Source organism: Ammodytes marinus, assembly GCF_949987685.1.
Source record: "Ammodytes marinus genome assembly, chromosome: 1".
Taxonomy (NCBI): Eukaryota; Metazoa; Chordata; class Actinopteri; order Uranoscopiformes; family Ammodytidae; genus Ammodytes; species Ammodytes marinus.
In genome coordinates this window covers 11,562,625-11,590,367 of record NC_137230.1, presented here as the reverse complement: position 1 = coordinate 11,590,367, position 27,743 = coordinate 11,562,625, and the positions used below count along the sequence as shown (strand labels likewise).

At 42.0% G+C, this 27,743-nt stretch overlaps 1 protein-coding gene across 1 annotated transcript in view; it reads left to right on the top strand.

The window, feature by feature from the left end:
- The window catches only part of mafa (MAF bZIP transcription factor a), a gene marked incomplete at its 5' end in the record, with an annotated part of 76,469 nt that extends 49,042 nt beyond the window's left edge, over positions 1-27,427 (top strand). The window contains one exon of the mRNA XM_080033673.1: positions 27,351-27,427. The remainder of the gene's footprint in view (positions 1-27,350) is intronic.
- Between the last annotated feature and the right edge of the window lie 316 nt (positions 27,428-27,743).

Here is a 27,743-nt window from a genome sequence, read left to right as displayed (position 1 = left end):
GTGTGTGTGTGTATTCGGAAAAAGTAAACTCTATTTTGAAATGGGCACACAATCTACACATTCCTTTACTCTCTCTGTCCTTCATCTCTGTGGGTGCTGAATAAGGTATTAAGGCCGCTCCGTCTTCAAATCATTTTGTCGATTATATATGTGAATTGATGTTAAAAAAACAGTGAAAAAAAGGAAACGTTCATCGTAAACAACCAAGAACCCAAACTAAGTGACATCTCCGTAACACTAGTCATAGAGGACTTAGCAAAGGAACAGCACATTTTACATTGCTGAAGCTGTAAGGTGTAAAATAAAAGGATGAGAAATAACTTGCGAGAGACCTAGAAAGAGGAGTGAGAGAGAAAAAAGGTGAAAAAGATGGGGCTTTATCTAATATGAGCCAATGTGTGGCCCTGACTGGTGTCTAAGCCAAGTGAGGTATCCACTTCCCCTTAATATTTTATAGTTTCCTTCAAAGAGGTCCCGCTGCCCTGTGCTAAGTCTCTGTGTGGGTTCACTGCAAGTATTCAGACTTCCTACCTGCAGATCCTGGACCTATATTGAGTTACCCCCCCCCCCCCCCTCTCTCTCTCTCTCTCTCTCTCTCCTTTACTGATCTCTCCATCCTCACAAACTCAAATCTCTGCAGAAAGTGACTGCACACCTCACCTGAGCCCAGGAACAGTATTCCCTCTAAAGAAAGTCAGCGAAATACACAACCGGTCACATATTCAGCTGGCCCGGTAGAGTCTAAATGGAAGAAGCACTTAGTCAGAAGTACATCAGAATGTTCTAGTCAAATCTGTGTGATGCATATGGCGACAATAAGATTTATTTTTTATAATTAACAGCTCCTCAGACTGAAACAATAAAATACTGCCATCAGCACATGCATGTCCACTCTTTTCCTGAAATGTGTTAAGTAAAAACAAGAGGTGGAATAAAATACATGTACTGCATGTATTTATGGTGGTGCCCAATTTCTGACCAGGGTTTCCAAGAGACAGATTTAATCTGGCATTGCTTTAACTTCAAACCCAGGGCAGGGTGTAGAGTTCCTAAATACATCATGAATATTGCAAGATTGTAAAGTCACTCTTTCTGATCTGGCAACTGAGAAACTTCTGAAGAGCTCCACCCTGCCTTCGTCAGCCCCCCCGCCCCCCCTCCCCCCTCCCAAAAATGTACAGTAGCCAAGCGGATGGGCAGTCCATTAACTATTTAAATGCACACAGAGATGTGAGAAGTAGTGGCCAGCATTTTAATGAAAAACAGAGAGCGGATTGGCTCCTGACGGGACCCCTCTGTTTCTGATTACCATTACTACGGCTCTGAGTTACATTTATAGGTCTGGATGTGATTAAAGTTACATTGATATTTTCTTTTCTTCTTCTTTTTCAATCCGTGCATGCGTGCTCTTTCCTCCTCGAGCAGATGTGTGGCACAGAGCCTTTCGTGGCGGCTCCATTTTTACGTCTGCATGTCAAGACAGTGACAAAGTGCTACTAAATCCAAATGGGTCTGAGCCAAAGCCTGAGTGTCATCTATCCTTCCTTATTCCCCTGAGGGAGTTCTCACCTATCCAGCCTTCACAGTCCTATCTTGGGCACTGCACTGGGCTAATAGGGAACACCCCATATTTAAGCTGGGTGAGGCCCTGTCAAGCATTCTGCTTCAAGGCTATGGGGGCCTACACGAAGGACACTGTGCCAATTTGGGATTAGAGATGGGAGCTAGAATATATCCCTCCTTGAGTCATTAGCAGTTGCTACCTATAATTAGGTGAGTAGTGTATAGCTGCATGGGTCTAGACTGCTAAGCAGCCAGAGCTTACTGGCATATCTTCATGGTATAGATGTCAAATCTCAACCCTGTGTTCTACAAATTAGATTTGTAGACTACAAATTTCTTTACCAAGTGCATTTTGGAAAAATATATAATTCAGATTGTAATGGGTTGACTGGATAGATTTTCCAACTCTGGAACTATGATATGCCAACACTGGAGGTTGGGGTGCGTGATTGTGCTTACAAAACACAGGCAGTTCAACTGGGATTCACATCCTGTGTGCCACATGTTATTAGGGTTAGGCCCCTAAAAACTCTGTTAAGATTTCTGGAAGTCAGTATTACATTTGCTTTAGTTGCTAGGAGGGTATAATGAAAGGAAAACACATAACATACATTAGTCAAGTTTCCATCCAAACGTAGTGACAAGTTTAACCCATTTTCCAGAAAACTGGCAAAAGAAAATGTCGGTTTCCGCCCTTTTACTATTATGTGAATATCAGGAGTATAGGGCATACCAAGATAAACAGTGGGTGAATCTAATTCTCCAGTCAGGTGCCATTAAACCATTGCAACATAAGTAATTAAAGGAGTTGCACTTAAACCTCTAATGTTGAAAAACCATTTGGAAAATGTGAGCGCATTTAGGTCACATTCAACACATTTATGTATTAATGTGGGAAATGTTACAGTTCATCTTCATCTATCTGCTGCCATGTTGTGCTTCTTCAATGGGGTGGATGTCTGAATCACATGTTATAATTTACATGCTGTGTGTTTCCACTTTGACACGTTTTGTTTTTATCGTCACACAAACTTAAAGAAATGTCAACAATTTTTGTATGTGCAAATTGAAAACATGCTTAAAAAATAAGTGGACGGGAACTATCCAAAACAGTGAACATTTTCTTAAAATCATAAATACAGCCAAATCGTACTTGCTAATGTTAATCAGTTTATTCCAGTTGCAATCTCTGAGGCCCAATGTCAATCTTGAGTTACTTACTTAAACTGTAAAAAATATGCAAAGAGCAGAACGTTGCTTGCTCCTTGGGAGAAGTGTTTGCATATCTTATTGGCAGATCTTTATAGCCTTTTCTGACTCTCACCTTTACAGAGAACAGAGTCTTATAAAGTATCAACCTCTATGAAAATGTGAATGGACTCTGCACTTATCAGATCTTCATTAATCCAGCACTATAGCAATAACCCCAGACGTTGAAACAACAGCCACTTGAGGTCCATGTGCGAATGTCGATGAGGATGTGCAAGGCTTGGGTATAAGACTAAAGGCATGCCCCTGTAAAAACACACAAACACACACACACACACACACACGCACACACACACACACACACACACACATCGTTGTATTGCTCTCACCTCACACACAATCCTTCCCCAACAGAGTCAATAAACTGTTTGTTTTAAGTGTCTCCTCCATACACTGTGTATCCCTTGCTTAGCTCTCTGTGCTCATGATATGAACCGTCTCTCTCTCTCTCTTTCTCTCTCTCTCTCTCTGCTCTTCTGAAGCAGTGCTTAATCTTGCGCTGCAGCGCAACAGGAAGCCGTTTAGAGTATAGTCCCTACCATTGTTCCAGTCTGTTTCTCTCAAAAAGCTTTTATCGCTTCTACTAAGCGCTCTGCCAGGGGAGAAACAAAGATTTGTTGATAGTTTGCCACTGCTAAAATTGCACCCTGGAGGTTCACACACTTAATATGTGAAACATGTTATAAATTAAGACAGACGAGTGGCAAGGATGGAGGATGTTCCTCTAAGTGATGACAGCAGGGTCGTGTACCATGGCGGGGACACTGCAGTTTCCCCTTGTTATCTCAATGCCCTCACTCAAGCTTTCCTGTTGCTCTCAAACTTCTCAGCTCTCTTTCCGTCTTTCATTGGAAACAACTATGCTTTTGCTTTAACCTGTATATACTGGAGAACTATAGATGCATTATCAGTGTGATTGCCATTACGTTATCTCTTGAAACTCCACTAAACAGCACAGAGTTGTAACATAACTTCTAAACCTCTAACCATCTCAAGAAAAAAAAAGAAAACGCCTCGGCTGAGCCACTGATACATATCACTTGCCGAAACCCAAGAGTGCTAGGCTATGCATCTTTTTGGTATAGTATTCCACTGCTCAGTATTTGCCATGCACAACCAATTCATATACTATATACTGTATATAGTCCTAATTAGGCCAATTTAAAACTGAAAAATATTTACTGGGCATCAAACAAATCAAAATTATAAAAATTTTAAGCATACTATATTGATTTACAAGCCACCAAAAGTTGTACAAACGTTCACGTGTGTGAGAAGTCAATGGCTGAGTCAGAGTAAAATATGGGTCTGAAAGTGCAGTATTGTGGATTTCTGTGCATATCTGTTTGCCCCCCAAATAATCTTCATAACAAGTGTAAACCAGTATGTGTTCAACTAACAAAACCTGCCCAACAAGCATGAATTATGTTAATATGATTAAAATTGGATACTTATAACTTTTTGTGTGTGTGTATATATATATATATATATATATATATATATATATATATATATATATATATATATATATATATATATATATATATATAAGGTTATTACAGTGTTTTGTATTGGTCCTTATTATATATTTGAATACATACAATCTTATGCATTTTGTAAAATTTGGAATATTACCATATTTGTGCAGTTACAAACAAATAAACATTATTATGTTGTTGACCTTTCCTATTCATATTTATATAAACATATATATATATATTCTAATGTGTCACTCCGACAAACGTTCTTATAGGACAGTGAATCTGAAACTTTTATAAATATTTGGATGGACACAAACATATCCTGTCAATACATTTGCTGTATGTGGGACACACAGACACACACAATCACGGTCAGATGGGTGTGGTGGCTGCCCGTTGACCTGTGTTGTCCAATGCTAAGAGTCCAAGTCTGTTCCCTGACCCTTGCTATGGGTAAGCTGCTTTTGGATAATCAATGAACACAAGTTAATTGCCATGTCACAATGTCACAGACAACTCAGACTGGTCATTGAGGACTGTGTGTGTGTGTGTGTGGGTGTGGGTGGGGGGGGGGGGGAGGGGGGGGTCAGCTGTAAGAGGATTAAAGGGACCATATGTCTGTGTGTTTAGTGTTGGCCTTATAGCCCGGACAGGTTTGGGTCGGAAAGGAACCCGTGAGCCTGAAAAAAGAAAGAAAATGTTCCTAAAAAGTCTGCATCTTGTTCTATGAGAAGCCATGGCGTTCAGTCAAAGTGCTGACAGTTACAGTTGTGAACACCATACCATAACAACAGCTACAGCATGTAATACAGAAAACGCTATCACATGCGGTTAGACGTATTACCCCATGACTTCAAGAAGGTGCTACACTAACACTGCATACACTTTTTTGCACAACATTACACTATAACCTTTATGTAAATAATTTAAAGTGCTACTTGAATTATTAATCAAAGTGGCTATAAAGCTATGGGAGCTCTCATATACGGCCATATTCCATGTTTTATGTTCTTTACTGTAGTGTCTATGTATTTATTCTAGAAGGCATCAGTGCATTGGTTTGTTGGTGCTAGCCTAGACATAAGTGAACGCCCTCTCTGTGCCGATAAGGGCTCATTGGTGTTGCCACTATGTCTGTGTGTTGTCTTTGCACACAGTACTACGCAGCTACCTATGATGCAGAGCGATGCTATTGAAGCTGTACAGGTTCAGTCGTAGGTATGTACGGGTAGTGGGGGATGTCTATGTGCAGATGAACAAACCTCCCTGGGGTTTCTGTCGTGCGTATCTTTCTTGTGGCGAAGAGGCAAGCTAAGATTGATCTGTACCTACTCACAGAGCAGCGTGTCAGCCTGTGGCTGTCATCTTGGAGATAGGGGGAGAGACAGAGAGTATACTGTATACTGTAGTTAGTTGAGAGGCCACCCAGGATATTACAGATGTGCTCCCAATTCGTTACCCCCTCCAAAAACCACCAGTCGTCGACTTTTCAAACATCCATCATCAATCCTATCTGTCCTCTCTCCATGGGAAGGAGGGATATGGCTGAGGACAGACAGACCTGAGCAGGGTTAACACAAAGGATTTGGGGACTGGAAACCATACCTCTTTGGGGCCTGTACCTGAGGCTGCTGGAGGCACCCGACCGTAACAAGCTTTTGTCACTCTTGTCACCAAGTCTTTTCTCAGTGACTTATGTCCCCTCCGGCATCTTTGGGACTCCCATTACCTCTGCGTGCATTGTGGGGAATGTCAAGACCTCCCTGTGTTAGGCAGCGAGCGCGTCTCAGATTGATGGGCAGAGGTCTCACCGTGACCCGGCTGACTTTCGCTCTTAGCACACAGACAGATTTACATGGTGGTGCAGGGCGTGCGGCTTTTATGCATTATGTGGAGAGGAGTGAGAGGTCCCTAGATACATGTTGTAAAAAAGGAGGGGAGGCTTATGTGACTGATTTATGAGCATGGAGCCCCTGAATTTTCTGGAAATGGACAATAAAATGTCTTTTACAAAAAGTTCATATTGCAGGGAGAAGACAAAATACGCTAAGCTGTGTGGCTTGACATTTCACAGTGTGATGGTGAAAAAAAGGATGAAGAAAGAGTGTTGTGAGTTAAGGTGGTGATTGTATAAACATGCCTCAACATCAAGGTGCATGGAAGTTTTAGGGCGGCATTGTTGCATTGGTAACTTCTGATCTAAATCCACCTGTGCGTACTGTGTGTGGGCTGAAATAAAATCTGGTGTAATACACAACAAAATGTTGCCAGCTGATGTGGGCCCACTGTGTTCATATACCCTTTGTTTACGTGTCCATGTTTGCATGTTTTAACACCAGATTTAGTTTCAGCTCACACACAGTACGGACAGGTAGTGGATTCTGAGGAAATATTCACAGATTTTGACAAAAAGTGTTATTGACAACAACAATTATCCAGAATCACTGACGCTGACTGCACCTTTAAAGCAGTTTCACTTCTGACTAGTCAGATGGGTGTTTTATACATCCACATGTTGTACTGCCTGGGTAAACCATGTTAACCTATACCTTTTTTTCTGGTAGAGGAAATGCTTCCCACTTCCCCACTACAGCGCCTGTACACACATCTAGTTGTCAGTTCATTGGGTTGAGGAGGGTAGTGTGTTTTTTTCCCTCCTCCAGTGAAGCAGTGCAGGGCCCAGAGCAGAGAGCTGAGGGAGGCTTTGTAATCACTGTTCTGTCTCTGCCGCTGCATTTCTCCGTCTGTGTTTTCTGTTAGTATTGGAGCTGACAGTCTGTCAGTGGAGGAAGGGCTTTGAACCTGAGGGCTCCTCTCTCTTACCAAAGGCTAATCGCTACTTCAGAACAGGGGGACTGCCCCTAAACAAACATTTACTGCCGTAAAGACAGGGTCGGCCCCTAACGATGTGGGTCAGCAGGGCTTTTTACAGCCCAGGGCCTTTATGGAGACGGATGCCAGAGATGGACAAATAGCAGGACATAAGCTGTCAGCGGCACCAGCAGCAGGAGCCAGATCTAGCCGCGCTTTAATAGCTGTTTGTTGGTTTGAGAGGAAGAGGCTCGTAAAAGAGGAGACTCTTATCTTCTGCGGACCCTGTGTGTTTGTGTGTCACGGCCAAGACTGACCACAATGAAACACAACCAGAGCAGACCAGGGCTAGGGCCAGGCTAGAGAGAGACGGACTGCACTCCCATTTGATAATTGCAGTGCAGTGCCTCCTATCTACGCGAGCCACGGGGGCTGAATTATAACGCCACACTGCCACGGGCTTCTTTATAGCGCACGCCACCGCACATGATTTGTCAACACAGTAAATGCATCATCCCGAGGAGGGAGAGCCGTAATGTAATGCTATGATTTTTCTGACAGCGTAATCAGTTCGTCCAACAAGGTTTTATTTGGTGACAGCGCCGAGGGGTCCCTCTCTCTCTCTCTCTGTGCCTGAGGAGCCACAAAGCTCTCTCTCCCACTCCACATGCTCACACCTTTAACGACTTCTTAAATGTCACAGAAATGTCAGGCGGAGGGATAAAAGCAGAGGACCTCCTCCTGCTTTGCCAGTGATCCACAGTAGTTTTTACTACGCTCCAGCGCTGGCGGGCAGAGCACACGCACTCAGGTGTAGCCCAAGATTTCAAACCGGACCGGCTGGTGACATGATTTAATGCACTTGCTACTAAGGAGCCGAGTGAGGAGAGAGCTCCTTGTCAGGGAGAAGAACACTGATTGAACACAGCGTGCGTTTACAAATGTATCCTGTGTGCATCCTATAGGTGGAAGAAAGTCATACATCACAAGTGGTTTCATACACTGCAACGCATCAGATTGTGAAGCTCTTTCTGTAGTGGGCCAATCGGCTCCCTCACACACACACACACACCACAGAGTTGTTTTCAGAAGAGATTTCAAATCAGTGTATAAGTTGACTGTGTATTCCCTGGGGACCGGAGTGCTGCTGTGTTGAAATAAGCATCAACTCTGCTCAATTTTCCATTGAGCTAACCAGGCAGCTCATCTCCATTAGCGTTAGTCTAACCAGCTACGCTCTGGATCTCTTTTAGCTGTGATTTTGCCTGAAGCCGGCTGGGTGTGAGTGTGAGTGTGAGTGTGAGTGTGAGTGTGAGTGTGAGTGTGAGTGTGTGTGTGTGTGTGTGTGTGTGTGTGTGTGTGTGTGTGTGTGTGTGTGTGTGTGTGTGTCCGCATGCACGCGCCTCGTGTGATTTTTTTTTTTTTGCAAGAGCTCAGTACTCTGAGCCCTACAGCTGTGAGGGATCTGAGTGTACGGCCACGATGGGGCTCCGCTAAGCTCAACAGTGTGAGCCTGTATCAATTACGCTGCCACAGCGATACGGACACAGCGTGCCGTCTTCAAAGACAAAGACTTATGACCACCCAGCATCTCTCTCTTCAGCTCCTCTGGCCACAGAGTCAGCTGGATAACCTTCAGAAAACACACACACACACACACACACACACACACACACACACACTGACTATAGGGAGGAGGCGGAACGACTATTTGTATTTATTCTCTGACTCTTGAGAAACTTGCTTTGGAGTGCACTCATTGATGTGTGGTGTATTTTAAATGATGTTCTATAATGTGCTCTTAAACTTTGCTACACATTAGGTGGCTGTGTGTTCATATTGTGCCTTTTAGCGCTTAACAATTTGAATTAAAAGACAAAGAGAGCATCACTGTCCAGTGACCCGCCTCACCTCATGGTAGAAAAGCTCCGTGGTCCAGCGCTTCCTTTGAACGTCATATGGATCTATTTCCGGGGCTGGAGACTAGTGGTATAGATGAGCTATAATCCATGTCGGTCTATCCCCTCCTTCCAAACTCCTTTCCAATACCTTTGTACCCCTACACTCAATACCACTCCAAAGGCAAACTCTTTGCCTTTGAGGACTCCACAGCAAAAGTTTGAGGGATTCCGAAAGGCAAAACTGTCATGCATAATATGTGTGGTATATTTTCCCGGTTAAAGAAAATGACTGCCATATCAGTCAGTCAGCTGTGGACTGTAGGGAGATTGTGTGTAGGTGTGTGTGTGTGTGTGTGCGTGCCGGTGTATGGCGTGGTAATGAATGAAGGTAAATGGCAGGGTATGAAGCACTTCCTATTGTAATTTCACACTTGTCAGCTCTCGTGAGGAAACTTCACCTTTACACAAGGATAGCAGAACAAGCCAGGCCCGTTGAAAACAGAGAGAATATGTCTTCACGTCGTGGGGTAAATTCTCGAATGGAAATCATTTCACTTGCAAATATATCCTGTTCTCAATTCTACTGTAGGAGTGCAGAGCCCACACTCAAATGCTGCCTTTTAAACAACACACACTGCCGGTTGCCAATCATTATAAAGGGCATTTTGGTTAATTCATTTTGGAACAAATTATATAAAATATGATTCTAGTACTACTACAGTGTTTCAATCACCTTTACTTAATGTGTGAATATATTTGTATGCATTTATGAAAGAGTGTGAATGTGTGTAATGAGGGGGATATGATTCATCATGCCCTGATATGAACCACCATCATTAATATTACTTAGTATATCATCTATGAGCGAGTTTCACACATGGGTTGCGAGATGAAAGGGCACCTGCCAGGAGCGTGCCTCTGATATTCTTCAGCTTAACGTTACTGTTTCCTCATGGAGTTCTGCAGAGATCGGGCACAACAGAATTTGTCCACAGCTAAGCGGTTTTGATTGTTATTTTTATGGAAAGGGTACACCTGTTGAGCATGAGATTTACTGAGTATGAAAAAAGAAAAAAGGTTTATGCATTGTTTTATGTATTGTTGTGTTGTTAAGTACACCCCACATAAGCATCCTCAGCATAAATTTTAGATGCAGTCTGTTCAAACCCCAACCTCTTCCTTAGATTTCTTAAATCCACAAACACATAGTGCTTACTCAAAGCTTTGCATCAAATGTACTGCGGAATAGTTGCTTTTTGAGGAGGCACATTAACACATCTGAATATTTTTTTTTGGTTTAGCACCATCTGTACAGCTCCAAACACACACACACACACACACACACACACACACACACACGCACACACGCACACACACGCACACACACCTACACACACACGCATACACGCACGCACACACACACACACACACACAAACGCTATATGCTTTCTTTGGAAAGACTAAACGCTTCAGTAATTGTACCATGAATTCCATTCAGAAGAATTGTGGACTTCATCACGTATGTTAACATTTAACATTCAATTAACAAAAAAAAAATAAGCTTTAAAAATAAATATGCGCAAACTGAAAAAAAAAGACCAATTGAGTCATCCACGCATGTCAAGTTCTATCTCTTTGATATGCCATGTAAGTTAGTGTGAAAAGTGGCACTGCGAGTGTGTTTTGTTTTGTGTGTGGGCGCGCAGAGAGGCAGTGCAGGGAAAAAGGAAGGGGTGAGTAGAGGGAGGATATGAGAGCCTTCTCGGGGGACCTTAAACAAACTGACTAAAGTGGTCCTGTTTTCTGATCAGGCACAGAGAGGAGAACACTTAGCACTGCTGGAGACACTCTAAACAGCCACTGAGGAATTAGCCTGTTACTGGGAAACTTCACAGCTCCTGCACCGGGCCCTGTCCCCGACTAAGTAATACAGAAAATAGAACAGGCAATAAACGGCAACAAACAAAATGCACGTATGCACACAGCCATCTATCCTCCTCCCACACCCACTCACGAGTAGGCAGGTGCATAAGCATAAGCACTCGCAGTTATGTAAGCCAATAAGAGCAATGTTCTAAACCAGCACGGATAAACATAAAAACACGCAACACAAAAGACGTCATATGCACTACGGTCTCTCTGAGGAACAGCAGTAGATAATGAATGGGCCCCTCACACACTCCAGAGAAGAGTCACAAGTGACTTTAGACAAGGAAAAATATGTTTTCACTGGGGGAAAAGCAATGACCTTATTCCTTCTCCGTGTTCACGCGCAGTTTTTGCTTTTGCCTGCATCGCCAGGTTTGGCCCAACAAAGCCCAGCTTACATTTAGGGCCCCATGATGTCAACACAAACACAGGGATAGAAAGTTCATGTTTAATTAGGTGTCCCCCCTTTTCCTAAAGTTCATTTCAATTAGTCCCACCTCGGCCCCACTTTCAGGTCTCAGCGATTTGTCAATGCCTCAACTTCTATGTAGTGCAGTGTGATCACAATGCAGCATATATTTGTGTGTGTGTGTGTGTGTGTGTGTGTGTGTGTGTGTGTGTGTGTGTGTGTGTGTGTGTGTGTGTGTGTGTGTGTGTGTGTGTGGGTGTGTGTGTGTGTGTGTGTGTGTGTGTGTGTGTCTGTGTGTGTGTGTGCGTGTATGTGTGTGCAGATAATTTTTTTGTTGCATGCATGTTACTTTTTATGTTTTGTTTGTGACCTTGACAAAAAAAGGGACTCTTGTGCCCTTGACATTTCCTTCCTCTTATGATGAATTGCAGAGAGCTTGTTTACTAGTTCATAGGAGAGCTTCACACGTCCCCGCTTTGTTCCCAAACATTTGCAAAGATTGCAGAGACATCCATAAAAAGAACTGCTCTGGAACTTTCACCGTCATCCCTAATTGTAAAAGTGGAAATGTTTTTCCAACCATGTTAATTCATTCCATCCACTGGATAGAAATGCTAAATGTAATAACCTTGCATCATTCACATATGATGCAAGTTAAACTTAACAGTTTTTTTTTATCTACTGTATATATATATAACATTTAGTCAAATATCAGCTTCTCTAAGCAATGCTACTGCATATTACAATTAAAAAATATATGCTATATATTTTTGAAAATAATACATCCTGGTTTTGTAAAGATAATTAAGTGACTTGAAGATAAATAATTGACATGGAAGTAAAGTGCATCAGCAGTTGAGTCGTTCTGTTTTTACAATAGCTTTTGTACGATTTGTTCACTCTGTCTATGCTTGTGAGCCATTGTCTTGTGACCGACAATAGTTTTTTTCTGAATGTTTTAAATTGTTACAGTCATGAAGATAGTATGTAACTACTGTTGAAATAGAAGGTAGTGAAACAAGAATTATTTTTTAAAATCTTACAGTAAAAAATAAAATATGTAAGGTTGTTGTCTGTTTGGTGTGGAACAAGCTTTTAAAGATGCTGTACTCTAAATTAATTTCACCTGCCTGGCTGTGTCCAAATCTGATCCGAGGTTCAATATCATATATTTCAGAATAGGAAGCATGATGAGACCTGCAGACATACAGTATCATTCAGATGTACTTTACGTCCCTGGCGCACTGTGTATAGGTGGAGTGTTTAGAAGGGCCTGTATGTCCTATGTAGGATCCTGAAGGTGTACTATGTCTCCTCTGTACATTTCGTGACACTCTCACGTAAGCCAATCAATCAGCTGTAATGAAACCCATCAGGTCACCTTTGAAATTTATCATTTTTTTTTAGTGTGCGTAAAATGAAACGCCCCGTGATGGTATATGGAAGCTAAATTTAGATTACCTATATGCTAACATATGTCTACCCCTCTTCCCCACAAAGAGCACAGAGGATTATGAATGAAACTAAGATAGCTAGCGTGCTTGAGACAGGTGACACCAAAAAGTCTCGTTTTGGTCATTTGATTTTGTTTGAAGCATGTTTTCCTAAAAATGATACGCAAGAGGAAATGCATAGAAACAGAAAACGTGTTCAAGGTAAACATAATGTGGAATGTTGGTTTGCTGATTATCAGCAAAAAAGGAAATTAAAAGATTGAGCAATCATCTCACTGTTTGACTTATCTCTTCCAACCCGTGGTGTGTTTCTCTCTGTGTGTTTGTGTCGCTTGCGGAGGTTTCAGGTGCTTAGCATCTCTTGTTTGCACACAATCCGCCTGTGATTATTGCCTGCTTCGGGCTTCATGCACAGTGATGCGTCTTTGCACAAAGCAGCCCCAATTTGCATAGATTTTGCCAAGAATCTCTCTCAAATCCCAAGGAGTGTGCTTAAGGACGAGTTGAAAATGAGCAATCATGACGACAGATCGCCTTGTTTGTGTCAAAGGCAAGGCCGCATCAGTATCAGTGGCAAATTGGCTCTTCACGTCAAAGACACACAAACTTTTCAGAATGTGTTTGGATGCTGATAATTTCCAACACTTGAGTGGATTTTCCACAACAGTTAGGAATTTCTTGAATAGTCAGGCCAAACTGCAATCAAGGTCCGACTACACGGTTGTTGATTTTCTGCAGATGGCACAAAAAAAAAAGTCCTTATTCCGGCGTTTGCGAAGAAATAAGCTTCTCTTATGTGTTTGTTGATTTGTTTATTTATTTATTTATTTTGTTGTTGTAATTTTTTTTTTTCTGCTGAACACAGCTGCTTGGGCCCCTCCATGCAGAAAGGCCCAATATGGCTCCGTCTGTAAATGGGAGTCCGGGGGCCACAAGACAGCAGAACAGGGGAGAACCACCCGGTGAAATTTAGCGCGCGATGGCTCCCAGCGGGCATCATTTGGGGACCAGAGAGACGTTTTTCCCCTTTCCTTCTCACTTTCCTCTTTTCCTGCGTGGTGAGCAGGTTGGAAAGCTCAAACCCTAACATTGCTGCTGACACAACCACTCAGGGACGGCTGTAACAGCTCTCTTAGCATGGCACCTGTTATTGAGCCGTCAGGGAGGGAGGAAGAGTAGAGAGAGGGAGAACAAGGGGAGGGAGAGAAGGAGGTAAGTGTGAAAGGGGGGAAAAAAGAGTGAAACTCAATTGTAATTTCAGGGCTGACACAGTTCTGAGAGCCGGTAATTCCGCTGCCGTTTGGGTGAGCGGACATACTCCAATGGTTCTCCGTGCCGAGACTGATCTCATCGCTCATTGTCCAGACGAGGCCTAAATGTACACGTTCATCACCAAAACAGAACAAACAAACTGATTAGAATTAGTTTCACATCAGGCTACTTTGTAAACAGAGAGAACAGTGTGTGGTGTCTGTATAGTGGTGGTCACACTCCTGCTCCTTTTTCTTTTCTTTTGTTTCTTTTTCTTCCTTCTCTGGTCAAATACACTTCCTTGGCCCTGGTGTTTTTAATGATACTGAAATGACTTGGACAATCCAGTGTGCTGTTTATGCTGCTCTTTTTCCTGTGTCTTCTTCCGCTGAAAACATATATATATATATATATGACTATAAAAAAAATAAAAAAAATATACATAATACTTCCATCAAACCAATATTGATCATGAAGACTCCCTATATGTTTCAAGTCCTAAAATAGGTGGTAATGATAGCTGATGTAATGTTTTCAGTGATGCGATTTTTCATTGTACTTATTTGAGACGACACAAGGGGGGAGAAAGGATGGAGATATTTAAAGGACTTTATTTATTTATTTTAATACAGGTTCAAATTTCCTGTTTTCTGATAAAAAAAAACAAATGCTAACAAATAAAAGGGACAACAAACGAAACAAAGAAAAAAAAAACACACACTTTGTTTTTTCCTCCCAGGCAATCATCGGGGCTACACGGCAAGTAGCTGTCCATTCAAGCAAAGCAGTGGCATTCCTCTGCAGAGCAATCAAAATGGATTAAACCAACCACACTCCAGCTGCCTCCGCGCAAATCAGATATGCCTGTGATGATGATAATCAATCCATAATAAAATAACACAACATAAATCTGATGGTGTTGTTCCAACAATTTTAATAACATAGATTTAAATATTGCCATGTGCACTGGAGTGATTTATTGATGAAAAAGTGCTATCAAGCTTATATACACCGCACCCGCGTTCCTGGTGGCCCGCCAATAATACCATTAACTGCATTGTTCAAACTCATTATGTGATGAGAAACACAATAATAATCGCAGGACTACAAACACACAATTTCTCCCATTGAGCTAATCACTTTCCCCAGCATTATTAGTCTCTCTTCCTCCCTCCCTCTCTCTCCCTCTCTCCTCCGCTCACTCCGCCATAAATCCTGGGAGAGGCTGGTGTATAAATCCCTAGTCCTGAATTAGTATTGTAATTTCTGGTTTCCGTGCATGCTTTGCCAGCGCAGACCTCGCAGTTATTAATCTGGGGGGACAGGTGCCATAGAAACAATATGCTGAGCGGTTGGCCTGGATACCGGGCCGACCCCGCCCGTGCCAAAGCCCTCAGCGCATTCAATTAGAATTACAAGGTATGGACTGAAGCCCAGTTTTAGTGAACATAAAAATGTTTAAAAAAAAGCTGAAAGCGGAAGGGATTTTTTTCATTGTTTTAATGTTCTACGTTTGATCGTTACAAGTGTGAAGTTTAAATGTAGTTCTTCAAAAGATTTGATGACACACTGTACATTTAAGAAATCACATGCAGACGAAAATGCAGACGTAGGCTAGAGTGCAGAACATGTTACTTGAAGTGGCCGTGTTGACTCGTTTTACTTCTCAAGAGTGTCTAAGCCGGGTTGCGTTTGGAGTCCCATCATGTGTGATATCGTGTGGTTTACCACCTCTCTTGATAGAAAAGCTGCTTCGCAGCACATATGGCCCGCTGACAAACATGACAGATGAAACGCTTTGTTTTGCTTTTGTTCAAGTACCGGCTCTCCTCTCCTAATACCTTTTAAGTGATCAAAAAGGCCTGGCCATATTTGATGTTTGTCTTTGGAGATGGGGGTGGGGGGAGGGGGAGGGGATCGGACGCAAAGTGTCACCCAGTGATCTACAGCTCCAGTCCTCTGTGTCTGCTGGGAAATAATCTGACATCTTGTGCTCGACAACATCCAGACGATGAGTAGGGAACGAGGGAGAAAAAAGAAAGAAAAAAAGAGATAGAAGGCAGAGAGTGATGGTACACACAGAGCAGAGGGAGAAGAGAGAGAGAGAGAGAAGCCAGGGGAAGTGGGAGTGTAAGTGAAAGGAGAGAGAGGACACAATCAATTCAGCGGCCCCGTCTCCATCATGTCATCGCCTGTCAGCATAGATTTAGGAATAAAGCTTTTGAGAGACCTTGCAGAGCTACGGTCTGATCGATGCCGCGGCGATGTTGCTGGCCCAGATGTCACTGACACGCATCACACGGCCCGCAGAAAAAACACTAACCGACCCCTTTGTGACCGCATCACAGGGAAATACAGTAGCAGACACCCCCTGCAGGCGGACACACACTTTTCAAAAGGCCATGTTTTTTAACCTTTATTTATAAAGGTAATCCCATTGAGACACGGGGTCTCATTCTCAAGAGAGAGCTGTTAAACAACAACAATAGTACAACATTAAATTACAGACGGACATGACATGTACTGTATGTGTCGCCATTCCACACGCATGTTCCTCCCGCGCTCGCATCTATTGGCAAGTTGTTAACCATGTAACTTCAATTGTATTCCAATGGGGACCATGGAAAACTCCAAAGTGCATATGGGCCACTAAACCATTAGAGGAGAAAACAGAGAGGAAAAAGATGAAGACGTAGTGACGGGGTGAATAAATGGAGTCATTAAGCATGTGTTTGTGGGAGGCATGGCTCTCCCATATGACAGCGCGGGGTGGCAGGACGCTTCTGCTGCTGCCGCTCCCCCGGTAAACAGACAGACAGATTGGCTGGTTTGCCCCTCTCTCTCTCTCTCTCTCTCCTCTGGGCAGCTTCCTGGGGAAGCGCTTAGGACTTTTCCTCCCCTGGGTTGCCCGGGTGGAGACTATACTGCTGGGGCCTGTATTTCAATTTACAGCGTGTCTTCCCTTAATTAATCTGCACCCATGTCGCCAAGTGTCAAAAACTAACGTTGGAAGCAGATGTCAACACCCGTTTAGACTGGAAGTATACTGTGATTCACATTGAACTGAATCATTCACCAATCGCAGAAATTCTGAAGAAATCAGAAATGTTTCAGCCAAACAACTGCACAGAGCCGGCCCGAGGCATAAGCAAACTAAGCGGTCGCTTAGGGCCCCCGACCGCCAGGGGGGCCCCCTCCATAAAGAAATAATAATAAAAAATTTAAATAAATTTACCCTCGGACCCCCCTAGGAGGGTCTGAATCTCGGCTGTCTAATATTTTCGCACAGCTGCACAGTGGAGGCACTAGCGGAAAACACTGGGTGTGTGAATGATATTTAGCAAAGCAAAGATCTATAGTTTCAGCAGCGCTAACATTGGAGAGGGGCCCCCTAATCATATTTCGCTTAGGGTCCCATGAAGGCTTGGGCCGGCTCTGCAACTGCACCTTAACCATCCTTGTGTGGTAAAAACTATATATATATATATATATATATATATATATATATATATATATATATATATATATATATATATATATATATATATATATATATATATTGCAGTATGAGCCTAATACAATCCTTCACATATTAGACATGGCATTTTCCTGTTTTGCTACATACTGTAGACACATTGGCAAGAGGTCTTATTTTGGCAAAAAGAAAAAGAAAAAAAAACATTGGAGTGCCTACACTCAAAATGTAATTTGTTCATTTTAATGTATTCACTAAATTTGAAGAAAAAAAATCCTAAAACCATCAGGTCATTTATATCCTCAAATTGGCTGAATTGTAAGTCAAACTCCAGGCTCAAATGTGCATACTTGTGGCTTCCTGCTGACCCAGCCGTCTAGCACATGTCCCATTGCGTTCGACAGGAACTTTTTCTTCGTATTTCCTGTCAACTGGCAGGTGGAAAAAAAAAATGCCATCAAAATTAACGATTCAGATGTGTGTGTATGGGCAGACTGATGAAATGCGGCATCTTAGTGGCACATACAATGGTATGAATGAAAAGGCTGTAGGCAACAACAACAGTGTCGACTATAGAAAAGCCGTTCAAATTGCACAGGGGATTTTTATCTTAGATAAAACTGCTCAAGCGCATATTAGATCGTTTAGGCTTTTATTTTAGTGACTTGGCCTTATAATAATAATCCAGGACATAAAGTGTTAAAAGCTCTATCTGCCAGCAGAGCGGAACAAATTCTCCTCTGGCCAGTGGAAAAAGAAAACCACGGTGATTCCATCTCTGCAGCACGGAGGGGAAACTTTACCTCTGAGTACAAACCTTATGAAAACCTTTTTTTATATATATACACTATACAGTTTCATAGATGAAACTGAGATAAAACTGTCTCTTTTTTCCCTCTCACTGTGTGTCTGTGTTACACACACACGCACCGTTATTTTTACTCGACTGCCTTTATACTTCCGTTTCTTCAACCCTCTCACTCTCTCTCGTCTTATGATTTCAGCGTGGAGGCCAATCGTTATGTGAGTGATGGTACCCATCAGTGTAGTGCATGTGTAGTAAAGCTGTCAGCCGCTGACAGATTGACTGACATGGTCAACCCTTCGATCACCAGCGCAGAGAGGCCGGGGGTTAGAGGGAAGAAAGAGAGACACAGGGTGAAAGACCCACGCAGAGAGAGAGAGAGAGAGAGACACGCACAGAGGCGAAACAGGTGCATTCTCGAAACGTTGTTTAGTCTCTGCAAGCACTGATCAAATCTGGCACCAAACTTCAAACCATAAAACAAACATGGTCGGTTATAAAAAGAGCACCAAGAAAGAAAAAAAGAGAGACATAGAGATATATGGAGAAGGAGTGTTACCGTGTAATTTTCAACAGCTGCGGATTCAAAGGGAAAAACTTTATTCGCTCCAGATGGTCTCCGTCAGTGGCAGAATGAGAGAGCTGACTTCATTGGCTCCAGCCATGTGTTTTTCCTCCTGACAGAAATTAAAATGGTCGTTCGTTTGTCACCGCTCACTACACAGCTTAAAATGTAGCAATGAAACGTTCCTTGGCGATAATGCACCATAATTACTCAAACGCCTGTTCTTTATCTGCAGCAGAGGGGGGACAGAAGGAACATTTTCCCTTTTTCAAACACACAAGCAAAAAGACGGAGTGTGCAGTCAAAAGTATTGTTGTTCGCTTTGAGCGGGAGAGAGAGAGAGACGTAAAAGTCTGTCATCTTCTTGATCAACGGCGTTACAAATGACAATCTGTGTCTTAGGTGACCCTTATTTTTCTTTACAGAAGCCATTGAGGGGTGTGTGTGTGTGGGTGTGTAAGTGTCAGGGTGAGCCCGGAGTATCTCTGCCTCCAATCAGATGTAACATGCTGTAGTGGAAACGGTGAAGCAAGTATCAGGGTGTGTGATAAATGTATTTATTCTAGCAGTCTGATGGCTATTGATCTCCAACAGCAGCTCCTCCACAGGCTAACATTATGGGACCCTGGCAGGGAAGAGAAGAGAGTGGGCGGCTCTCTCTTTCTCTCTCTCTCTCTCTCTCTCTCTCTCTCTCTCTCTCTCTCTCTCTCTCTGCCGTCACACACACACATCTCACACCTCACAAATGAGGTGAAAAACACAGCGCTGTGGAGGTGTGGAAAGGTTAACAGTGGCTTCTGACTGCCAGTTAAAACATAAAATCAGTCATTTATCGGAAATAAAAGTAAGAGTATTTCAGCAGTCACCGTTATACCGCGAAGAAAGAGCCATGCGTGACAGAAGTTGAGTCACGCCAGCACGAAACCGACACAAGAGCAAGAAACTATATCCCCAAGGTGCTGATTTTCTATTAGGCTGCACATCCAAAAGGCTCACACGAGTGGGCTGGAAAGTGTAAAGCGTTGGGGGACGTGACCTGTGGTTGTTAAGGTTAGAGTTAGTTGCTCAGTGAACCTTTGGAGGAGATATTCCGATTGTGTTGGTTGCGAAGTGGACCCAAACCCAGACCGCGGGGCTGAGGGCCAGTCATAATGCCTCGTGAGAAATATCACAGGCGCTCGCTTTTTTATTTCAGCTCAGTTTCACTACCGCATTTTTCTCTTGATCACCCATGTCTTTGTAAAAACCTTGTCAGCCGTTGACAGATGATTCATTGAGCTTTCTGTGATGCCTGCTGAAAATGTCAGCTGCCGAAGTCTATGCAGTTGCTGTTTATTTTCTTATACATATCTCCAGTACTTTATCTATTCAAATATTCTTTTAAATTAACCTCTTCCATTGTTCAAAAAATACATCTACATTTAGAACCTATTGTGAAACAAATACTAAGCTAATTAAGTAATATTGCCATGTGTAATCAATTAAAGTAAACCCTGATATAGTTCTATGAAATCAAACTACAAAACAGTACAAATGAATCTCCATTGTGCAGCATTCAGATTGATATACAATAACACTATAACATATGGACACACTCTAATTTGAAATGAAATGACATGTTATGTTCTTTAGATAAGTGTTTGAACAGCATGTTCATCTTTATTAGAATGCTGAATATATTTCTTTTTACATACCTAAAAGGAAGGAAGTGATGAAAGCATTTATATATGACACTTGTTTTGGCTTTTGCATAACTTGACATTTAAATAAATTAAAGTGTTTATGCTACAACATATAACATATCAGTAAATAATGATGAAATGGCAAATATGTTTGCATGAAAAAAAAACTAAAACACAACTAAAAAGGGAAAAAGTAAGAAAAACGTTAATCTCAATCGAGCTTTTCAACAACCGCTAAAATACATTCCCCTTCACAGTGTGTGTGTGTGTGTGTGTGTGTGTGTGTGTGTGTGTATGTGTGTGTGTGCAGAGACGGCTAAAGGGCAGCAGATTGTGAAACACTAAGAAGAGTGCGGTGCCGCTCTCATTGTGGCTTGGTCTATAAACACAGGATCTGATTGGGTAATCGGTGGCTCCACTATAGTCTCTGTAACAGTAGATTTACCACGGTGAACTGGAGAGAGCTCTCCGGAACAACTCTCAAAATATCTGCTGAGATAAAGGCCCGAGTGGTCCTTGACTCAGTACCAACATTAATAGGAAATTTCCACAGCTAAAGTCAAACACGATAAGGAAACATTGTGTCCCTACCAATTAGTAATACTTTTGGGTCATGTTTGCATGGGTGTGAATAACAGTTTCTGCCACACTGAGCTTCACTTTGAGGTAAAAAGCTAGCTGATAGTACCTTAAAGAATGATGACTAACAGAGAGTCAACCAGGCAAGCGACAGTACATTGCTCCCTGCAGTTTGTTGCACAGTCACACTCCACTTGACCTCATGGGCTACAAGACTGTGCTACCATACTACTAAGGACTGTTCACAGTTTTCACATCTCAGTTATTTAGTTTTTGGTACATTAACACAAAGTATGCCCATTTAATTTGATATACTCTAAATGTGTGTGTGTGTGTGTGTGTGTGTGTGTGTGTACTAACCAACCAGTATAACAGTGGACCTTAGCGTCGTAACACTCACACCAACAGGGGACAATCATATTTAAAATTATTCCAACTAAGCTTTTGACTACTATATTTTTCTCTCTTTCTTTTTTTATACTTTATGATATAAATAATAAGTAGCAGTCATTAATTTCTGCATGGAATAATGACCAAATATTATCAAAGGACAAGTATTCGTCATTCATGCATTTAACTCTACAAACATAATATTAATTGCAGTAAGCATTTTGTTTATTGCGCCACACATGCAGATGCGTATGTGCATGTGGTGTGTGTGTGTGTGTGTGTATTTGTGTGTGTGTGTGTGTGTGTGAGAGAGAGAGAGAGATAGAGAGAGACAGAGAGAGAGAGAGGTTAACTGAAACAGAGTAAGTGAGACATATAAGATAGAGAGAGGCTATCGGCAGATTCATTTGCATCTCAGGAAGTGCATCAGTAGTACGGGACAGTCCCAAGATTGAGAGCCTGAGTGCTTTTACGCCCCTTTCATATACACACACAACATGTAGGCTACTGACATGTTATTTACAATTATTGGTATTGACCTCTATGAGGCATGGAATGGAAATTGTCTCATTTATGTCAACAGAGAATATATAACAGTTTATTCAGGGAGCTCACATTGCTCAAACAAGATGCAGTATTTAAGTCCCGTCTCAAAGCTACGCGTTTTGTTTTTATTAATGTCTATCTCCCCCTTATGTTACTCGTTGTTATGTTATCCATTTTCCTCTTCCGGTAATATTGCATCGGATTTCCAATACTCGTGGTGTGTTTTTTCCGTCTTTCACAGATCAGGACTTCATGGGCTTTTTAGATGAAAAATTATCAATACAAGATGAAGCATCAGCAGAAAGGCAGTGACACATTGCCAACATGCTCTTGTTCCATGGTGCCAGCATCAATAATTCAGCCACTAGCTCATAACTTTTTTTTCAATGCATAATTGAGGTCAACCAATGTTTTCCTTTGGCCATTTATACGTCAAGCAATTTTTAAACAATAAGAAGGAGCATTCCATTAAGCGCTTAACATCTTCGCTTCTTCATACTCTGGTAGCTGCTGGAAAGAATGGACGGTGTGGCCTGTTTCCCTCACTCTTGTGCTTTGTGCTTTCAGTAATGTGAGAGGTGGTGGGCTGTTTTTCAGGTGTTTTCTCTCTGTAGTCGTATAGCGACTCGAAGCATGAAAATCTTCAAATGATAAGTGTGGGAGAGCTGTGGTGAGTAAATGAGAAAGGTTACACTCCACATTTAAAAAAGTGCGGTTTAGAAAGGAAGGGGGTCCCGGGGTGAGGTGAAGTTTCTGTCCCTGTATTTGTTGCTTATGCGGGTGTAGTGCATGCATGGGGGAATGTATGTGTGTGTCGAATGATTTACATTATGTCTAACTGTTTTATATATAGTTAGTAGCTCCCCGTGCATATACATTTTTGCATTGCAGCATGCAACTTTAAAAAAAAGACCCTCCTCCATTCAGTATAACACATATGACCTGATTATGTTTCTTCTTTGTTGTGAAGCGCTGCTTATTAAATATTGATTTACTATTTTAATTACATGTTAATCTCAAAACACATAGGTGCAAGGGGGTTATGACTCTCTCAAGTCATACTGCAAATTTCCCGTTTGCAAATATTTATTGAGGATGGCATCCTGAGAGGGCTATAAAAGTGAACAGGGATCATTAAACAGAGACTATGAGTCCACAATATCTGCTTAAGTGTCAATATCAGCAACATAGGTTGACCAAGCTGCTAATGCATTAACTCCGCTCTATTGTAAGCAGTATTTATCGGGGCACGCACACAGATATAAAAAGAAAACAGATGAGATTGCAAAAGCTTTCATTGTAATCAACAATGAAAACGTTTTTTAAAAAACTTTAACTTTTTGACAAGCTGTTTAACTTCCCATATGGACTGATTCATCCCAATGCATTGAGGCAATTATACAACTTTTAAAAATATTCCAACGTTTGCCTTGGAAAATGCTACAATTCATTCAGTTCTATAGCACAACTCATGAACAACAACAATACTAAATCAAAGATGAAATTTTAAAAAAGCCTGACAGGCGGTTGGAATGCCTAGGGTTTTACCACGTCTGTTTTGTCTTTAATTCAGTCTATACATGTTATTATATTTGACAGATGGGATTACCATGCTCAAGATGTTGCAGCAACTACTGTATATGGAAACAGCTTTCTCACTTTTACAAATGTAACTGGTGGTTTGAGAATCGGAGTCTCCATGTAGGCCTCATTGCTCTCTTGCTTTTGAAGTTATGTCAAATTGTTATGACTGCATTTTATGAGCTGCAATCCCAGGTTGAAGTGAGCACTTAGACTCCTAATTGACACAATTTTGGGGGTAAAAGAACACATCTAAATGTATGATTATCAAATTAATTTAGATAACAGCCATTACCAATTTGATATAGCCCGAGTGAGCTGCTTCCTACATTATTTCTCAAACTGATTGCTTTGTGGAGTGTAACTTACCAATACACCGGAGGGAATTTTGTCAGTCTCAACAGCAAATCGAGTCAGGGTGTTAAAATGGGCGCAAGTAATTGGGCAGATTGCTGGAGCTATTTTCTTCTTTTCTGAAAATATTCTCTGACTTAAAAATATGTCATCCTAATGTATTTGACAGCAGTGCACAGGTGAAGGATCATACACTTAATGTTGATGTCGGTCATAAGCTATAATAATTTTTATGGTTTCTATTTATTTTATGTTCTCTACCCATAGGGCTTAACATGTAGTCTGCAGAAATAGTGTTATTGGTGATCATTCAATAGTAGGCCATCATGCCACGAAGGCCTGTGAGGTGATCTCACTTGAAGTTGTCCTCATCTCCCTTTGTGACCAAAAACATACTTCAATTTACACAACTGAAACTATGTTTAGTATGTTCACACTCTAAAAGTGATAAATTAGTGCATACATACAAAAGTTGCTAATTGATGGGCAACAATCCTCTAGCTTGGAATACATGAATAAAAAAAGATAATTATTTTCAGATTGAAGAAACTTGCCATTTTTTTCCAGCATTGTAGTCAAGGACTATAATCACAAACATACTCAAATGTATTGTATGCTGACGATACAAGTGTAGCATACAATAAACTTTATTGAATCTTATTATATAGTCTTTGTTTAGACATAAAGCCTGCATAGTCTTGGACAATATTTGCACACAACTGCCTGCTATAAGGATATACTACAGCAATGAACCTTTAGAGTTTAGTATGCATCGCTCCCCCTCCTCTCTTTCAGTCTTGCTCCCTCCCTTTTCTATTTCTCACTCTCATTCCAAATCCTTCCATCACAAAGATATATTGAAACTAAGAATGCATTAGGATGATTGGGAGGCTGAAAGGGCGAAATATTGTTGTGTTATTTTTTGTGGGGAAACGCTGTAAATGAGGAACAGTAAACAATATAATTTTAATCTTGTCGGGCCTAAACAAAACGGACAGTGTGTACAAATATTTACTCTAGATAGGAATGTGCGTGTGTGTGTGTGTGTGTGTGTGTGTGTGTGTGTGTGTGTTTGGGAGTAATCCGTGCAGCATGTGGTGGTGCTTGCATGGCTTGTTCCTGACATCAAGGTTGCTGGTATAATTGAGCCTGTGCTGGACCCAGGGCTGAGAGAGCAAGGCAGAGGAGCATCGATAAACTATGAAATGGTTTCAATATGGTCAATCGATGAGGCTTTGTGAGCCGCTCCCTGGGGGGCTTTGATTTTCCTCTCAAACAACAATCCAGGATCTCTGCTCTTCAAAGGCAAACTCCATCTTTGGCTGTTATTGTTGTTGTTGTTGCTTCCCCCCATGTTTGAGTGATGTCACTGGGGGTCGATTTGATCCATGTCCATAAAGGCTCTCCCACACTTGAATCACCCGGGAGACGGCTTCTGTTGGTCTGTGCAATGGTAACGGTAACCAATAAAGGTCAATCTCCCATGGTAATGGCCAATTGGGTTTGTTCCCATTATTGGCCCTCTGAGCAGTGGTCAACAGATGGAGAGCTGGCACCACAAGTTACACTGAAGCCTTAAAGGGGGCTCAGCTCTGTCTCCGAGCGCTGTCGTTTGATGCCTCTGTCTCTCTCTCTCTCTCTCTCTCTCTCTCTCTATCTCTTTCTCGCTCTCTCTCTCTCTCTCCATCTCTCTCTCTCCCTACACTTGTGTTGGCCCGTACATCACTCCATGGTATGTACGAGGAGACCCGTCGCACTAGCGTCACACAAGTGCTTGCCAGTGAGGGCTAACCGTCTAACCATTTCAGCTAATTGCCTCATTAATGATTCAGCGGTGTTAGGCTGCTCTAGCACTTCGCTGTGGGGAGCAAATTGTTCTGATTGGTTTGCCTCTGTCAATTATTGATGAGGCAGTGAGCTGAAGTGCTAACACCTGGCTTTGGAGGTCCAAATGGCCCCTGCATTCCCATCACATAGACTATGTTATCACACATCCTGGGACCACATTCGGTCTTAAGAAGGGGGCTGGAGTCTTTGACTGTTGCTGTTGTCTGAGAGTGGATGTAGCGTGCCCCCGAGGGCACTGGCTGTGATCTCAGTTGTGAGGATATTAGCTCATAGAACATGGGGAACACTGCCGAACAAAAGGTGGACACAACAGGGGCCGTATAGCAGGGATTTGTGCTGTAAGTGGTGGAATGCAGACAGGGATGTCAAAATGGAGAGAGTCAACTGTGCATGTGTTTGTGAAGGTGCCACCAATAACAGTACTATTGGATATAACTGTTCCTAATACTATAATAACGATAGGTATACAATTATAGTATTGGTTGTAATTTTATCCATGTCTTGGGTCATACTAAAATTGTGAAACGTTGTATGGCCAGCAAATAACGCCATCTTCGGATAAATAGGGTGTGTACAACTTTGATGATTTTACAGGCGTGAGTGGAGCTGTAACCGCATGCAATGCAATGCAATGTCAATACTTGCTTTGTTTATGGTGATTTATAACGGGCGCAGTCTGGGCACCATTACAGTATGGTCATGTAATTGGATCTCCAGTAGATAGTAGCTGGATTCCAGTATAGTGGCTGGGTATAATGGCCCACCCACAAAGTGTTCTTCATGTGACTATACATGAATCATTCTAACACAGAGAGGGTGAGGAGCTCCAACCAAACGTTGTGTATTTCAAAACACTAACATAGAATAAAGAAAAGTATTTTTGTTCTTTTGGGTATAACACAAAGAGATTTAATTTAGAGAGGGAAGTTAAGAATCAATTTAGTGAGGCGGAGTTGACATGGAGGAGACTCATCCACACTGAATTTGCATGTCTCTCCTTGGCCTTAATTGAAGCTGATTAAAGACTCACCCCCATGCCGAAGCCACTGTCACTCTGAATCTCAGCCAAGTGGGCTTGCCATGTACACTCACAGGGTGGTCACTCTGCCTTTGTTTTTGTTTTTTTACACTGGCACCCGTGACAGCAGAGCCCACCCCACCTCCCCCCACCCTCCAAATACAATGATTGTGACTCACTGTGTGTCACCATAAACCCTGTACAAGTGGGGGGGGGGGACATAGTTATAGCTAACAATGTGGACTTCACTCACCGACCTCGTGATGCACTTTACGTGTTGTTATGTCGGTGCATGCCATACGCTCTATATACCCTAAAGTGAGTGAGAGATTGCAGTCCATTTACCTTTTACCAGAACTGTGGACACAGTGGCTTTAATGACTTCTATTTATTGTTTTCTTTTCTTGTCCAACCCCCTACTCCCTCTCTTCTCTTTCAGTTGACAGATAACCTAACGACTGAGGAGTGACGACATCCCAGTGGCCGACCAATCGCACGAAGACATCTACAAAGCACAACATTCAAAAATGACTTCACGGAAGGAAGAACGAAAGACAAGACCCGCTGAAATCCCTCAAAATCCCAAGAGTGAAATTGTCGAAAGCCACTTACTACTCCCGTTACCCTCCCTGATATTTTACCTCCAGCTTTTTTCTACGAAACATGAAAAAAAAATGAAAAAAAAAAGACAAACAAACAAACAAACAGACTTGTACTCATGAGATGGTTGCAAACACCAGATAAATGCTTCCGAAGGACTATTTTCTCTTTGGTGGGAGTGATGCATGCTTCTGTAAATAGATCGTAATGAAAACCCCTATTGTTATTCCTA